The 18,455-nt window shown below is 32.2% G+C and overlaps 1 long non-coding RNA gene and 1 pseudogene across 1 annotated transcript; both read left to right on the forward strand.

The window, feature by feature from the left end:
* Positions 1–2,648: 2,648 nt before the first annotated feature.
* LOC114367449 lies at positions 2,649–6,403 on the forward strand. Its single transcript, XR_003657205.1, has 8 exons — positions 2,649–2,719; positions 3,663–3,717; positions 3,799–3,868; positions 4,103–4,187; positions 4,266–4,389; positions 5,263–5,337; positions 5,413–6,026; positions 6,113–6,403. It is a non-coding gene; the product is annotated as an uncharacterized LOC114367449 (long non-coding RNA).
* A 2,888-nt stretch (positions 6,404–9,291) lies between these two features.
* On the forward strand, positions 9,292–11,806 carry LOC114367560 (annotated as a pseudogene).
* Positions 11,807–18,455: the final 6,649 nt, after the last annotated feature.

Consider the following 18,455-nt stretch of genomic DNA (forward strand, 5'->3'; position numbering starts at 1 on the left):
TTATACAATACCCACGACCTTACACTCATGTTTTAAACACGTTCAACACAATTGCGCTACGATTTAACACTGGTTCTTAAATAGGAAACCTACATTTTCTCTTTAACACTGCTCATCAACGCTTTTCTCAAGATAACCCTGGTCGGATTATTGTACAATTCATAGCTTACAACACAAGTGATTTCACATCAAGTGTTAACTACACACTTATCCACAACTAGAACTCATTCACAATTTCACATCTCATAGTGTCACAATCCACCATCACATGTTTACACGTATCTCACAAATTAACACATGTTCAACTTTACACTTATACTCAATCTCAATAACAATATTATAATCTCAAAGCAACATGTTATTCTACAATTCATCACATACTCACAATTTGAATCATCATTTCATATCCTCAATATAACAATTTATATAAAAGACTATCACAACATGAGGACTAAAATCCCTCAAATAATATTACACAATTATATCAAAATCATAGGTCGAAATATACAAATATCAAGAACACAATTTATCAAGCAATTTTCATTAGGACATCAATATTTTATTTGTAACCATAAAGGAAAAATTGCAATTTAACAAACATCCCAAAATAAAATCCTCTAAGGATCCCTACACATGTTCTCACTAATCCCCAACTGTGAATAACTCATCTCTTACCTCTAAGTGGACTCACGTGTCTTCCGATAGCGATAGCAGCATCTCTAGCGGTTCCCTAAGATTCCTCCAGTTTCTCCTCCGACTGCTCCGATAGAGTTCCCAAACGTCAGAGAAATGTATAAGGGATTGAAGCCTCCATTTGGACTATCTTCATGCGCAATTGAATTTCGAACAACATATCCAAAATTCACAACAATCCAACGGTTAACGAAACCGGGATTGTAGTTTTACAAAGACAGCTCTGGGTTTCTGCGGGAAAGAAAAAGGCTACAATGCGAAGAGTATTTCTCTCAGTTCAGACATGATATCGAAATTACCAACGGTGAGAATGCTCGGAATTGGGTTACGAACGTAGTGCTCAAATTTCACGACGATCCAACGGTGAATGAGTCTGAGATCCTCATTTTTCTGAGACAGGTTTGGTGGACTGCGGAAAAAAGAAAGGGTTTTGAGAGGAGAAGGGAAAAAACGAAAATGAAGGAAAGAAGAGACAACGTCAGTGTGAAAACTGACCTAACACTATTTATAGCTAGGTTTACTCTATTTATTTATTTATTTATTATTTTATAAAAATAAACTCTATTTTATTCTCTATCAAACAAATAAATAAAATACCCTTTTTATTTTCTCTCAAATCATTATTTTAATTAATAATTATATCTCCTTATTTATTTATTTATAGAATCTCATCATTTTTCTAAAACTCTATTTATTTATAAATAAAAATTATTTTTTTAAATTAGCTTACGAAAAATGGGATGTTATAGCTAACAACGTAGACTTGGATGGGCTTGTCGTTATTGGTGGTGATGACTTAAACACCAGTGCGTGCCTTCTTGCTGAGAATTTCAGGTTTGTAGCTGAATTTTATTTCTGTTGTAATCTGTGTCTTAGGACATTTCCATTCATGAATATGCATAGTCATCCTGCAGGAGCTAAAATTTATAAATAAGTTGGTAATATAATCTTGATGATCTACCATAACCAATTCTAACTGGTTTTATATGGAAATGTTGTCAAATTATTGAGATGTGGTTTTATTTGTTGTTGATGGCATCTTATTCTTTAATTATCAATGTTGAGTTTTGTAATATGGGTTTTAAAGCTGATTATTAAATTTACGTTTGCAGTTGAAATTTGGTAATGGGGAGGACTTCAATCCTAGAAATGGGAGGTGGAACTTCAATAACAAGGTATGTCATTCTACTCTTCCATTAATTTCATAAAAAATGATTTGAATTTTCTAATAATTGATTTTTTTTCCTCCAGAAAATTGTCAAGCCAACTAAAATAGAAACATGGGTTGTGGTTAACTTCTCTGCACGCTGTGATATACGAGGGCTTGTGAGGGATCTCATTAAGTGTGGTGGAATGAAAGGCATTCTAAGTTTTGTAATTGCAGATTGACTCTGAAGCATAATGAAGTTGCTGACTATATTTTTCTTAACTGCAATTGGTAGGTGATAGATCAGCCGTTTGATGTGTTTGAAGAAAATGGTCAGTTTAGGCGTGCACCGCCAGTGGTTCGAGTTGAGAAGATGTTTGAGTTGGTCCAGTCAAAACTTCCTGGGGCTCCTCAGTTTCTTCTTTGTCTGCTTCCTGAGAGGAAAAATTCTGATCTTTATGGTAAGTTATTTGATAAGTTTTGTCTTTTTGAGCTATCTACCATTTTAAAAGAAACCAGAATCATAAAATGAAAATATCGGTGAGAAATAAATTTTCAAGGACTCATGTGAATCACATTCATGAATGATTAAGCCGTGGAGTAGAAACGGCTAACTTCATTTATATGTCTATCTAAAATCTTTTAAAATACTTGTTAGATTAAACTTTAAAGTAGTAGAGCATGCACTTTTTTCCTTGAGTAAAATTTCTAACTTCTTTCTTTAACAGTGGAATTTATCTTGAAGTCTGCAAAATCTTTATCAACTAATTTGCTTTTGTATTTATTATTTTATTATAAGGTGCAACAAAAGCATGTTTATGATCTAAGGCAATTAATCTTAACAGGAGATGATGAAAGTTGTTCCCAACATATATTCCAGTGAGTGCCTTTAAATTCTCAATCGTGCCTGTTAGATTTAGTAGTTTAAGTTATTACTGACTTGTAGGTGATTGTATAGTATTAATTAGCTCTAACTTAGGAGATTATTCTGTTAGTAATTAATACTGTACATAGCATAAAAATTTACATGTGTGGACTGATTGTATCCACACTGTTCTATTGGAACCCTCGTCTAAATCTATAGTGCCTAATTGCCTACTTTCTGGCGCCTGTCTCATTTGATAATGTCTAAAATATCAGGGATGATGAATCATGTTTTGTTAAGGAGTTCCATTTAAGTTCTTGTGTTATTGATACTTTTCACAGTAGTATGAGGACTAGTCATTTCTATCATTTTGATCTTTTGCTATTTTTCAGGTCCATTCATTTATACTTTAAATTTTAATTTTAATGGCCATCATGTCTCATTCTATTTGTTCAAACCTTTGGGCATTTTCAGTCTTATTTTATTATTCAATATTAGGATGAAATTTATGTAAGAAATCATCAGACTTAATCTTCCCAGCTAAATATTATTCCAAGTCTTTACTATTTCTTGGAGCATGAACAATTTCAGTTCTTGATGAGTATGATATTATCCCTGACTAAGTCCTAACCATACTTTACACTATTGATAGTATGATATTTATAGAATGAAAGTATCACTTAAAGCACCTCTGTGAGATGAGATACACAATAATGACAGTCTTGGTCCTTCTCTTTCTGCTTATAACTTATGTCTTATAGTATCCTGATCTGTGGCAAGAAAAGTATGCTGAATTAGCTTTGGTTTTCCACTTACAAGGGTGTTGACTGTAAAGACTAGAATAGTCATTGGTTTTTGTTAATTTTTTGTGACTGAGGTTTATTCTTATATAGTTATATTTCCTCTTCTATTGCTCTTTCCTTCTTTCTTTCTTAGATTTGTGTGTACTGCTTATAGGTACATGCAAGCAGTGGTGGATGAGATTGTCTTCAGTAATATTGATCCACTGAAGGTGGTTCGGCTGTCTCTCTAACATGTTGTATATTTCTTTTCACAAATTCCTTTAATCTTTTGATTTGAATGGATTTTGTAGCATCCACGTAGCTGGGGTTTGAGTAAGCTCTTGAAAGAGTTTGTGACTGTTGGTGGAAAGTTGTTGCGTGGTATGCTTGTTTGCTACGACTATGGTCCTTAAATTTCATCTGCATAAATGTCTTGTCCTCTTCATTTGCTGTGTTTTGGCTCAATCAAATTTACTATTTTTATTGATATGCTCAAATGGGTTCTGGTAGAATCTTTAGGAGGAATTAGTGATGACACTTTGCTAAATTCACTTGGGCTAGTGAATGATTTGAGTTTAGTTGATATCATCAACTTTTCCCTTCCGAATTTGCCAGCACCTCCAAATGCCTTCAGGGGAATTCGCAGGAAGAGTTCTTCATTAAGATGATGGCTTGCTATTTGCACTAATGATTTAATTGGGTAAGTTACTTGATTTGCTGTAGAATTGTGAAGTTAAATTTAGAGTTCTCATTTTCACTGACTGTAAGCCTAATGTAGGAATGGGAAGTACCAAACAACTTCTAATCTTCTGCGCAAGTATCTTGGAGATTTTCTAATTGCTTCATATTTAAATGTTGTTGAAGAGTCTGGTTATGATGAGAGACATACAAAGGAAATTGAGGTAAAGATATTCTATTCAATTGTTTCTTCTTGCAATTGAAAATTTGGTTGCTATCTCTAAATCTACTAACGTAAGTAGTGTTAGTACGATACACTAATTATTTCATATTACAGCATAATTGCATCCTAAAATTTTGAAATCAACCACAGACATCAAAACACACCATGTTGAATTATGTATTATTGCAATAAGGCAATGAAAATAGAGCCTAGAGAACCATATTTGCTATAATGACCTATGAAGGAAAATAAAATAGAGCCTAGAAAGTAGAGAACTATAGTTTAGCTTAAATTAAGAAGAAATGAAGTGTGTGCCTAAGGTTTTGCACCATCTGCTCATCAGTATTACCTACTGTTTTTTTAACCTTAAACATCCACACTCAAACAGAATGAAATTTTAATTGTTGACAATCACTTGGTGATATTAAACTTACGAAGTTATGATCCAAAATCCATATTGTGGGGAAATGATACTACGATAGTACTGCTACTGTCCTACACAGTCATTGCCCATGCTTAAAAGTAGAAAAGGAAAAATTGAGTCTTGCTACAAAACTAATGAATATAATTATCCCAATAGTTGCTTTTTACAGTGATCAATGCTCGTCCCTTTCTATTGATTTAAGGGGATAGATACATGAACATGCTGCTCCTTCATTTGCTAATTTGGAGTACCTTTGATGTGTTTGACCAAATGATAATTTTTGCATTGAAACCAATTACCAAACATATGCATAAGGAGATTGTTGTTTTCTATTATCTGTTTTGGCTCACTGTATTCTAATTGCTTCTTGTTCACCCATTTCTCGGGAGTTTTCAGTTTCTCTATCTTAAAAAATAGAATTCATTATATTTAATATTTTTTGAAATACAGAGAGTTGTTCTTTTGCAAACTCTTGATTGTTTCTGGAGAGATCATCTTGTAAACATGAATAGGCTCAGCTCTGCGGTAAATTTTCCTTTTGCTCCTATGTATCTTTTTGGTTCTCTTAACAACAAAAGGCTTATATCAGAGTTGTGGCAGGTGAACATTAGGAGCTTTGGCCATAGAAATCCTCTTGAAGAGTATCAAATTGATGGTTGTCGATTTTTTATCTCAATGTTGAGTGCAACTAGAAGGTTAACTGTAGAAGCACTGTTGCGGTATTGGACATCTCCAATGGAATCCCAAGAACTATTTTTATCATGAAAGTAGATAATTCAAGAAAATTCTGCAAGACCTATTTGTTTTGCACAATGTTATTGGTGTTTCAACTAGTCAATTGGTCTCGTGTGTTGTGCATTACCTCTTTGCTTTAAAGTATTTCTTGCTACATAATATTAAGTGAATGCCAGTTTAGTTTCAATTTTATAAATTATAAACGGTATTTTGTGGTACCCGTTTATTTTTTGGTTTGTATTTTTTGGAATTGGACGGTCATTGGTGTGTTGTATATCTGCAGGGAGCTTCTACTTGATTTCTATACAAGTTCTGGAAATAGAAAGCCTGATAATATAATCATATTCAGGTTACTTTTTTTCTCATTTTATTCTTGAACAGGCCAAGAGGACATTAAAAAACCTGAGGATTAAATCGAGCCCATCTAATCAAGAATTCAAAATCACTGGGCTTAGTGAACTCCCTTGCAAAGATCAAATGTATGCCATTAATTCTGCTTTTGTTCTTGATAAGTAATTATTATTAATTTTAGAGATTTTTAACTATCAGGGTGTGAGTGTTGTAGGTTTACATTGAAGAAAAAAGGTGGTGATGATGACACTGAGGAAGAAGTGACAGTATATGATTATTTTGTTAATATCCGCAAGATAGATCTTCGATATTCTGGGGATCTCCCATGTATCAACGTTGGGAAACCAAAAAGGCCAACTTACATTCCTCTTGAGGTAGATTTGGTGCTTTATATTTTTGTTCAGGACTTTCAGTGTAAAATATTTTAAGTGGCAATGGCAATGGGAATGGGAATGCCACCTTTCACTCTTTGGATGGACCTCAGGTTGTGGAACACATTTCTAAGAACAACCCTTCTGTGTTGAGCATCACTTTTTGGGTGCTGCAATGATAATGATGAAAATGACTTCATTGTGATTAATTTTTGTATACTAACAGGTCGTGCCAATGAGTTTCAGAAATGAATTGCATGGTCCACGCCAAAATCTACGACATTGGTACAAGAGCTGCTACATGAGACAAGGAGCACTAGCCATACACAAGGCAATCCCAAATTTAGTTAATGTGTAATTCTGGTTGGGTACTCACTTTTCTTCAAATATTGTTAGTTAATACAGTTTTCTGTACATTATTTAGTTGATGTCTAATTCTTTTATGTGTATCAGGAATATGGCTTCTGAAACAATAAAGCAAAAATTGGTTTTTACTGGAAGTGAAGAAGGAAAACTTGTACCAATTGGTCAAAGCTTTGCCGAGGTAAATTGCTAATAATATTGCTTCTGATAAATAACACTAGTCTCAGTCCAATTTTCTATCAGTATATCTGTTTGAAAAGAAATTACAATTGTCATTGCAATTTACTATTAATATGTATTTCGTATTTTGAAGTCTGATGTTTGTTTTACTGCTTATGTGCTGCATATACTATATATAATTAAACATTCTGCTTATTCTAAGTTTGGTGGTAGATAATGTGTCATGTACATAATATAAAATGACTTGGAATGCTTATTGTTGTATCAGCTTTGGCTTCACTTTGGAACTTGCGGAAACCCTATAATGTTGCATTCCCTCCTGAGTCATTCCTATTAGTATTTTTAAGTTTGTTTCCTTTTTTTTACCTTTTTATTTACTGCAACAATTTTTTAATGAGAGTTTCTATAGTGCTCCTAATTTGGAGGGTTTTGATATTGTTAATTTTTTAACCAATTAAATTACATGTCATTTTTTGTTTGATTATTTTTTTGTTTTTAAAATTTTTAAATTGAATCTTTTTTAAATTAAAAAATATAATTAAAGATAATTTTAGAAGTTTGAACCCTACAATCTTTTTATTAACTTTGAAGATAACTTTTTTTAAATTAGAAAAAGTGTTGAAAGTAACTAAAAAGATTATGGGGTTTACACTTCTAAAGTTATTTTTTATCATATTTTAAAAAATAATAATTAAGGAGTAATTTGAAAAAACAAAAAATATTAATAAGAAGACAACATCTAATTTGATTGATTAAAAAATTAGCAATATCAAAATACTTAAATTATTGGAAGTACCATAAAAACTCTCATTTTTAGTAGTTTATAATATTATTTTTTTTGAAGAATTCGTGGATTATGGTGTTCGAGGAGGTTGAAACTTGAAATTAAGAAAAAAAAAGGTAAGAACCATGAGTTGTCATTTTGATGTCTCTGTATAGCAAGTTTCAGGCTAGGATTTGAAATGTGCCAAAGTATTTGGTGGGAGAGAATGTTAGTTAACTATTGATCTATGTAGGTGCATAAAATATCCTGTTCTCAATTGTTTTAATTGGTATACATTAGCGTCAACAAAGTTAAAATTTAAGATCTTCAACTCCCATTCTTACGAGTTTCTCAATTGTTTTATTTAGTGTTCACGTTATTTTATTTTTCCATCCAAGGTTTTTTAATAAGGTAGTAAATTGTTAATAATTTAAAATTGATAAATACGTGATTTGTTCAACAATTTTGCATGAGAGCTAAAAGGTGGGGATTATAAACCAATTTTGTTGCATCTTGTAGCAAGACAAGTCACATTGTCATGATAAATGCATGAGGAAAGTATGGTTGTGCTAGCTCATACTTTCATAATGTTACGAGTTAAAAATTATGGTGCTTATTTTGTTGTAAAATGACTATATGATCAATTGCGTATAAGCAATATCGCATTCATCACACTGGTTGCTTGACGTAGATGATGGATTGTCATAGCAGAGAAATATTTTGTGTGTGTTTTTATTTCCTGTTACAATCAATATGCAGCAGCAACAGTACGTAACATATTAACATAGAAAATAAATGGGGTTTTGACGCACAAGTTACAAGGTATAATCCAACACCAATCCCCGTTGCGGCACATCCTCAATTAATGTTTGCAGTTCCAAACGTGCGTATCAGTATGAGAGAGAGGGAGAGAGAGGTTTCAGAACATGTTAACAGTTCATAACAAGTGACCCTTCAGCAGAACAGCATCATTGCTCCGCTCCCCAATATCAGGGCATCTTGGGTTACATGTGGTCTAGGGGTGTAGCGTATCCAACAGTGCATGGCTCAACCTAGCTAACCCACTACGATGCCTTATTATTTTATTCCTCATATTGTTTATTTAACATGCTCATTGCTCACACCACTATCACAAACCACCGCAGCAGTCATATGTGGGCTCGACCCTCTAAGTGGGGATCGGTTCCCCTAACTATCACACGTGTAACAATTTTGCATCTCTCCTTTCCCAATAACCTAACACGTTTACTACAAGACCATTAATAATCAGCACACCCTGACACCTTATAATGCCAATGTTCCTATTTCCCAATCTTCCCCATTTATGTTATGGATGAGTTACGACTCTATTACTGCCTGCGATCCGGATTCACAATAATTAATTTGATTATGTGTTTAGTAGATGTTTCAGTCCAATCAGAAAATGTTGCCTCACTTGAATGAAATTAAAATGTGCATTCAACCACACATTTTATACTATTAGAACATATAACATGGTTTTCCATCGCATACTCAAACCCAAATATGGATTTCATATGATCCAGTTGTTGTTCCCATAGTTATAATTATTTTTTTCTTTTTACATACAATTACTAGGTTGGGGTTGGTGGGAGCAAGAGTAGTAGCGTGTGTGTGTGTATATATATATATATATATATATATATATATATATATATATATATATATATATATTTAATTGTGATACTAAAACCATTAATTTATTTATCTCCTCCTAAGATCACGAGCCAGAAGAGGAGATGGAATATATTTGAAAGCCGTAGTTAGTGAAAAAGAGAGAAGACAATTGGCAGAGAAATGGTGTTGGCTTTTGGTTCTCGATGGCCAATAATTTAAACTTTCAAAATCTTAGTTTAATTCAATCTGGTGGACTCCATCTTTCCATGTCCGACACAAATTAATAGCTGAGCGTTGTCAAAGGTTGGAGCCATGTTGGTGTCTCTATTCCAAATATCTATGTTATTCCTCCCATCAAACATCTCCTTTTGAGTGGATTCCAACTCTTCATTCAACCATGTAGATTCCCTAACCCAAAAGTTTAACCTTTCTCCTCCTTACGAACTAGATTCCCTAACTTAATAACTTTAAATGCGATATTGCTTATACGCTAGCTCAATTGGGTCAGGTATGAGTGGATTCCCCTTCTTACTCCACCTCCTCCTAGTTTATATTTCATAATGTTACGAGTTAAAAATTATGGTGCTTATTTTGTTGTAAAATGACTATATGATCAATATTCAATTACTTTTAGTCGGACAATAGTGCAAGATGTAGATCCAATTTCTTTTATAGCCGCATAATATGATGATTCGCTGCATATGATTGATAGCTTGTTAGCTGATACTTGATATTCTTATGGCACACACCTTTATATAAAATATATCAATTGTTATATGTAGGATATAAGGATATAGGGACAATTAGTTAGTTAGAGGGGTTAATTAGATATAAATAGGGGAAGAAGGTTAGGAGAGGAGGAAATCTGTTGATTTTGTAGATTGAACCTTAGCTCTTTGTGAAAGGAGAAATCATTTGTGAAGGGGAAACCTTCGAGGAGAGTTTTTTCTCCTATTAGGGGCACATCTTAATTTTGTTTATGTTGGTGCTAGGATATTGGAGTTCTTGAGTGCTGAAATAAGCCGAACATCATTGGTAAGCAGTAAGTGAACTTATACCTCTACATGGATATTTTTTCTACAACATCAAAATAGCATTTTTCCTTCTGAAGTATCTGTTCCCAATAAAATTGTTAACTATGTTTGCTATTTTTTTTTTCATCCTTTAATCTCATCCATTGTACTTAATTGATTGTTCTTTTTAGTTTCTTGTATAGAAAAGAAAACTTAGAACTCCTTTTGGCCCGTTTATCTGTTCTTATTTTCTTCATTGTAAATAAATGGTCATGGGCAGAATTTTCTCGTAATGCGAGCATTTTTTTAGTAGGTTGGTATTGTCAAATATATATGTTAGTCTATGCTTGAAGAAGTTGATTTTTACAAGGAGGCTGCAAATATTGAGGCTTTCAGGAGATATTTAGAAACAATGGGACTGACAGGGAATGCAACAGCTCCAAAAGTGTATCAATACTGCAGTACAAAGAAAGTTTTAACTATGCAAAGACTATATGGAGTTCCTCTTACTCACCTACACTCCATAAGTTCATTAGTTTCTAATCCAGAAACCAGCCGTATAACTGCTTTCAATGTGTGGTATGACTCTGAAATTCTATTTTGTAGTTAGCAATCCTATACTTCTCCTTTTAACAAGAACTTTGTCTATCTCATTATAAAATGTTGCAGATTTGGAAGTTTGCTTGCATGTGAACTGGTTCATGCAGGAAATCTGTGGCTTCTACGTGATGGCCATATTGGGTTTCTTGACTTTGGTATGTTTCACGTTTATTTTCTTTGTGCATATTTATAGATATGATTTTAACTTTTTGTTGTGCATTTGTCATCTATTAATTTTCTAATGTTTCAAAATAGTCTATACATTTAATTTGAAATTTAGGTGTTTTTACATGTTTCTATCAATCACTTTATTTATTTGCTAAGCTTATTTCTCAGGACATCCTCTTGCAAACTCTAATAGTTGTTGCTTTGCTTTATTGTTTGAGCTCAGTCTCCATTTATTTTCTAAAAACTAAAAGTTTTACAGTATTCAGTTGTATGTATTCACATATATATGTATGACATTTTGTGTTATAAGTTTGAATCTACATTCTATTAATAGATTTGAATCTATAGGAATTGTTGGTCGTATATCCCCTACAACCTAGGCTGCTATGGAAGTCTTCTTAGGACCACTGCTATTGAAGATTATGCCTCAATGACATCTTCCTTAATTGAAATGGGTGCTACAAATCAGGATGTTCATGCTAAGGCATTTGTCAAAGATTTGGAAAAAGTATTTTCATCAATTAAGGCAAGTCTTGTAACGCACATATACTCACTTGTCAATCATGTGTGACTACGTAGGTGAATGCGTATTGTTGCTTATATTTTTGCACTACTTGTGCGTACTATGCAACAGCAGGAATTGGACACTTAAATACTTGTAGCAACCACAACTAGAACGCAGATTTTAAGGCTATGGCTTGAGAGACAAATTTTTCCTGGATCAGATGTTCGTCGTTACATGGATGATATTAGACTAATTTAAAATGATGTATTATTGTATTGTAATGGATATAATATAAATATTAATTTTTTCACACTTGTTGTAGTAAAAAATCATTTTAAATATTGAAAATGATTATTATAGTTTTGATTCCCATCAAATTCAAAAAAAAATAAAGCTAAAAAAAATTTTAAAAAAAGGACAAAAAAAAAGGAAATACTACGACGATTATTGTATAACCGTCTTAGTATATTGAATTTACTACGCCGGTTATTTAACAATCGTCGTAGAAAGTCACTTTTGTATGTCACATATAACGACAGTTCTAGATAACCTGTCGTAGAAAGGAAAAATATACAATGACGGTTCAAAATCACCCGTCATAGAAAGCTGAAAAATACAACGACGTTTCAGGAACAACCGTCTTAAAAGTAATATTTACAACGACAATTTAGGAACAACCGTTGTAAAAAGTCATATTTACAATGATGGTTCACAGACCCATCTTTATCATATTTTCACTTTCTACGACGGTCATTGTTACGACAGTTGAGAGCCATTGTAAAAAGTACTATTTAACCGACTTAGAAAGTCAACCAACTTAGAAAGTTATATCTACATTAGTGCAAGGAAGAATAAACACATAAGTCATGATAAAAAACCATAAGATGAAATTTCAAAAATAGGGGAATAGTCACGTGAATTCATACGCACAAAAGTTAAATTAGAATACTAATCATTGATGGTGTTGCAGTAAAAAAAACCTTGTTAAATTCAAACTAGACAAACCTAAAGCAGCATCCACAAATTGTGGAGTGATACTAAATAATTAACATTTAGCTATTTCTATAGTTAGGCGAGCTAGCTTCTCCATCTTCGTTAAGATTTTTTTTTTATCAAAAACGTGAAGACAAAAAAATTAGATATATATAATTTCTAATATTGTTTTCATCAAGATCTAAGAACCAAAACAATCACGGTGATAGCTGGTACAAGTTAAGTGCATAATCTTTTCTTACCTTTTGTGTGTGCAAGGTGCATCATATTTATATATTTATTTTTGGAACATTGGCATTATCACTGTCTCTTTGTCAAATTGGTGAAACTATTATCTTTAATATTGCCTCCTTTAAGCATACTACCTTTCATTATCCTTGCGTTCTTTTTCAAAACAACACTCAATTCTTGTCTCTTACTAAATAGCTTATCAGTTAAAAAAATTTATATACTAGGCATTGGCGTGAGTTTTTTATTTTTATTTTCATCCGTTAATAATAATGGTTAATTTTTGTTAATAAAAAAAATTAAACTTCAATAATATAATAGAGTATATTATTATATTTGATTGGCAAGATAAGCATACTCAACAGAAAAACAGGTTTGTGAAAAAATGAAAATAACAAATCTAAAAAATGAATTGAACTAAACTTTATCACTAAACACGAAACAATATAATAATGTGTACAACTAAAAGTTAAAAACTAAATGAGAAGGAGGAGGGGTATTGCTATAAGAATACCTCTCTGTTCTTGAGGGTTGAAACATGGCTCAGCTCATAGCATTAAACGCTCTTTAGGATAAACTAGTAAGCACTCCATGTAAACCAGTGATAGTAGCATAAAGCATAATAAGATAAATAAATTTTTAACAAGCCAGAATTTCGTATTGACGGCAGACATTGGATTTTTCACCACTTGTTTGACTTAGAGACTAAGGCATTGGCTGCAGGTAGTGTAACAGAATCAAATAATTGAACAGAAAACCCCAATGTAAAAACTCGTCATTATACCTATCATGAATTAGAAAAAACTACCAATAAATCCTTATTATAAATTAACACAATAATTAAAAAAAATAAAAAAGCTTACCGTTGAAGTATAAGGTAATGTTCCAGCATTGGTTGCCCCATAGGGTCTATGTACAGGGATTGGAAGCCTTCCATTGTTCATCTACAAAAGACGGGATAAAGGAGAAAAAGTAAGAAAATAGTATAAATATGAATTTGAAGCCTTCCATTGTCTCAATCACCTTATTAGTGATATTATTACATGCCAAGTTTTACCTTAAAAAAATTACTAGTATTTTTGTCAAATCAATTATAATTTTTTTAAGAAAAATCTAAGTACATACCGCTTTATTCCCGAATCAATTATACACAGTTTTAAATTTTTAAAAGCACTATCATTCTAAGTCAAGTTTATACATTGTAACAAAAAAAAAAGTTTTTATATACACCTATCCAAACAAAGACTATTGCACTATAACTTAAGCACCTGCAAGAGTTGATTTATTTTTATTCAACGTTCGAGAGTTGATGGAGAACGGAAAAATAATCGATCCCTGTCTAACTATCAAACTAGCTGTTAGCAAAAGGTGGCAAAAGTTACGTGGCCTCCCAATAACTCAATATATATATATATATATATATATATATACTAAAATTAAAATTAAATCATTTGAATATTATTTAAGTTTCAACTTCAAATTAGTTCATATCTTTTTCTCTTAATAAACCAAAATATTAGAAATGAAAATCATTTTCAGTGCAAATAATAATAATTCATGAAGAGGCTGGATAACGTCTTTTGAGTGAACCTGGAGTATTACTATCCGAGATTCAGAGACTAATAATAATAATAATGCAATACCAAAAGCTTAAGATATTATCTAAGTGCTTGTAGGTCTAGGAAAATGGTTACGTGAACAAAAAGCAAATAATGGTACCAGCATTTCTTAACTTACTCACTGCCTTAAAATAAATTTATCTCATGGTTATAAAAATAATTTTAAATAGCACAAATAATGGTGCTGCTTAAAGTGATATGTTGTAAGTGAGAACTAAGAGCATGTTTGGATCTAAGACTAGAAGTACTTTTAAGAGCTTATTTACTGAAAAATGGTCTATATTTCTAGTAGAAAAGATGTCAAAAGTACTTATGGCTTGTATCCAAACAGATCCTATATAGTATACAGTAAGATTCTAACCTCCAAAGCAATTCAAAGCCATTTGTTTGCTGCACATAAAGCTGAAAAAAATGGAAGAGTATGTTCAAAGCAAAGGTTGTGCCAATCACTGTCACAATCAAGTTTAGATAAAATTAATGAGCATCAAAGTATATAGTCTGATTCAACTTATATATATAATCGTCAACCTTATGAAAAAGCCTTTAACAAAAAATGTAATTATTTAAAAAAAAAAAAACAAGAAAGCAATTCCAAAGCTGCTAAGAATAGTACGTACTACCTTGTTATTTGCTTATGAATAATATTAGCAATTCCAAAGCTGCAGAATTCAAATCACAATAATTATTTCTCAATGATAAAGTATATATCTCAATATGTCATAATCTTCACATATATTTTATATAACTATCCACTTCTCTCTCATTTTTCTACTTGCATCAATGGCTCATGTTTCCTCTAGTTAGGTTTTATTTTTAGAGTGGTTACATATGTTGGAAATAAATTTATATGCTCACAACTCAAGTCATCATGTAATCAATTCTAATTTTAATAATAAAGTATTATTTTATTTTCATTGTCATATGTCACTATTTGACCAAATGGTGTATTTGATAATGTCTTTAATTAAAATTAAAGACTTGTTATTATAATAGATATTATGATAATGAGAAACAAGTTTGTTCTAATTTTAATTTAAATCGTTCTTGATCATAGGATTATTGTAAATATGATATCAATAATCCGGATAGATTAATATATATGTGATAGTATTTATTGGATAAATATTAATAGATCTCATTTATTAATTTGCATATATAAATGAATCACATATTGATGTGATCATTGAACTGACTCAATTGAAATTTTTTAATGGTTAAAATTTAGCATAAATTGTCAATAGAAAATTCTCAAGAAGAGGTATAATAGCATTCTTTGACCTAAGATTGTCATAGTAATTAATAAGTTATTTGTTGTATTTTGATTCTGAACACCTAATACTTTAGAGCACTTGTTGAATGGATATTGGATATGATTAAATACCTATAGAATTAATGATTAATCAAGAAGGAATCCATCAACTCTTGGTAATGAGTTTGAGCTCTATGAATAAAATTATATCCTGACCAGGAAAATTAAATGAAAGAAGAAATGAGTTTCTTAAGTCATTATGAGTTAACTCAAAAGGGTTTGACAGTAATACCATACTCTAGAGTTAACCCAGAGCTGTAAAGATGGAAGAAATTATTACACTACTCTTCTAATGGTTCTTGAAAGTAAAATGTTACTTCATGCTATCCGGACGTTGAGGAGTGTTGCTAGAAGCCTACCTTGATTAGTATATTAATTTGATTAATATATTATCGGCTTAGTATTGAACCTACGGGGTCACACACAAACGAGTGTTTTAATATATGTTAAAGAAATTATTTTAATATTTGATGATTAATTAAATTAGAGAATTTAATATGATCAAATGATTAATTGATTTCAAAAAGGTGGAATATTATTATATTTTTGCTAGCACTGAAAATATAAATAATATGAAAGATTTGGTGAAAGAAGAGAAACAAACATGTATGATTTTGTATTTGGAATTTGGGTTGAAAAGGCGGCTAGATACAAGTTTGACTTGGTCAATTATTATTTCAATTTTAATTTAAATACAAAATAAATCCTTTTATTCCGCTATGTGTGTTTTTGAACACCCTTTTTTCCTATAACATATCACAAGTACAATCTTAATTATCAAACTAGGTGAGAACTTGTAAAACAATATATATGAATCATTCTGTTATATATATAATTAATTAATTATTAATCTGTGCTTTGGTCATTTATGTTCTTTGAAGCATCCAATCACACATGCATTTTGCAGTGTTCATATAGGATCTTACCAGTGGTTACGCCGACATTTGTAGCCAATGATTGAATTATAAGCACAAACACGAGTCCGATTAGTATTACCCACAACAACTGAATACAACACAACATATAATTTCAATTTTATAGCTTATATATATATATATATATATATATATATATATATATATATATATATATATATATATATATATATATATATATTTTGTGCCATAAAGGAAGACACATATATTACAAAGTGAGAGAGTTACTGTTCCCAGGATCAAGGTAAGCCAAGGAGACCAGAAAGTCGGGACCTACATGTGAAAGGAACCTTTTCCACCCAGGTTTCTATATCATCATTAATGCATAAATGTTAACAATGTATATATCAGATAGATGAAGCTAATTAATTAGAGTCACCCTATACATAAGTGCACCAAAAAAATGTGACTCGAGAACTTATATCTAAAAAAACACAACTTAAATGAACTTCTTTAGAACAAAAGTTAAAACATGAATAACTGATCTAAGTTTTGTATAAAAAAATTAAAAATAAAGACAAAGAAGGAGAAAGACCTCGTGATTTGAGGAGTCATTGTGATGAGATGATGTAGGAAGGTTATTAGAGGGTGATCTACAACTTCTTTGGCATTCAAACAAGCCAGTGTTCCATCTTCATGCCTCTTTCAAAGAGCTAGCTAACATCCACGTCAGTGTTCCAACTTCTTTGGCTTTCTCTTTTGGTTTTCACTTTCAGATCTGAAATTTATCGATCTTCGACACTACCTTCATGCTCCAACCTTCTCTGTCAGAACTCAAAATCACTCTTGCAACATTAACACACTCAGGCAACCATCACAATAAAGAACAAAAAACAATAATAGAACCCATGAGCCTCAAAACCCCCAACTATAGATGCCAACACAATCTCTGTCAAATAAAAAAATTTGTAACGACAAAAAGAAAATAGTGCAAAGAGAAAAGAAATATAGGAAAAAAGAAAGAAAAACCATCAGTTGTCGGGAACCTCCGTGAAGCGCTGCCGCCGCGATTACCGACATCCAAACATGACACTGTCGTGATTTCCAGCCTCCATATGCGGCGCCACAGTGATTTTCGGCCTCCATAGCATCGTTGTTCACACTCTCAGAACGCTTCCCGTTACCCCCAAATGTGAAAGTGCAAATGACGCCATCCTCTTCCAGAGAAAGAAAGCAAGAGAGAGAGAGAGAAAGAGAGAAAAGTGAGATAGAAATTAAGGGTTTGTGCTGCCCGATAAAATAAGAGAGAGAGAGAGAGAGAGAGAGAGAGAAAACAAGAAAAAGTATAGCCATTCAAAGACGGTCGGGTAAAACCATCTTTGTACCCATCCTTAAACTTACAATTTAATTATGATACTGCCATTTTATTATTTTCAAAGACAGGTGAGCACGCGTCACGCACTAAGCCCGCGATCCAACAGAAGCATGCGCTAAGCCTGCGATCCAACAGAAGAACGCGCTAAGCCTGCAACACGCGCGCTAAGCCCGCGATCCAACAGAAGCACGCGCTACGCTAAGCCAGTGTTATTCTTCTTTCTCTTCTTGTTTTCCTTACCAAATTCGTGCAAGCAGAGTTCATGGTTCAATATTTTAACTTTCATTATTAGAAGCTTGAGACATCAAGGATCTGAGAAATTTCATGTAGATTCATCAAGGTAAGGGGGTTCTATCCAATTCTTGAGCCTTAACTTTGTTGTCTTTGGAAGTTAAGCTTCATTGAATGTTGTTTTGATATTCAAAATTCGTAGCTACTGCCTTGGGTGGAACTGTATGATGTGTTTTGTTTCGTTGAATTTTAAGGTTAAAAATGACTCCCTTGGGTGTCAAAACTTAGGATTAGTCTTAAATTTCACCTAAATTGAAGTTTTCTAGTAA

The sequence above is a fragment of the Glycine soja genome, chromosome 9 (genome assembly GCF_004193775.1).
Source record: "Glycine soja cultivar W05 chromosome 9, ASM419377v2, whole genome shotgun sequence".
Taxonomy (NCBI): Eukaryota; Viridiplantae; Streptophyta; class Magnoliopsida; order Fabales; family Fabaceae; genus Glycine; species Glycine soja.